The sequence below is a fragment of the Ramularia collo-cygni genome, assembly GCF_900074925.1.
Source record: "Ramularia collo-cygni strain URUG2 genome assembly, contig: RCC_scaffold05, whole genome shotgun sequence".
NCBI classification, from domain to species: domain Eukaryota; kingdom Fungi; phylum Ascomycota; class Dothideomycetes; order Mycosphaerellales; family Mycosphaerellaceae; genus Ramularia; species Ramularia collo-cygni.
Genome location: NW_019716259.1, coordinates 405,883 through 406,091, shown reverse-complemented (window position 1 = coordinate 406,091; position 209 = coordinate 405,883).

The window sequence follows — 209 nt, the reverse complement described above, 5'->3', positions numbered from 1 at the left end:
GAAGGGAAGACTAGGGCTAACTACGACGATTAGACCCGCTAACTAGAGCGGAATTTCCGTAGGCATAATAGCTTTAACGGTCGTAAAGACCGGATAGTAGACTATACCGCAGACTATATAGCTAAGCTCTAGCAAGACTACTAGGATCGCTATATAACCTAGCTACCTAACGGAGAGGAACTAACGTAGAGCATAATAAAGAAAGTTAT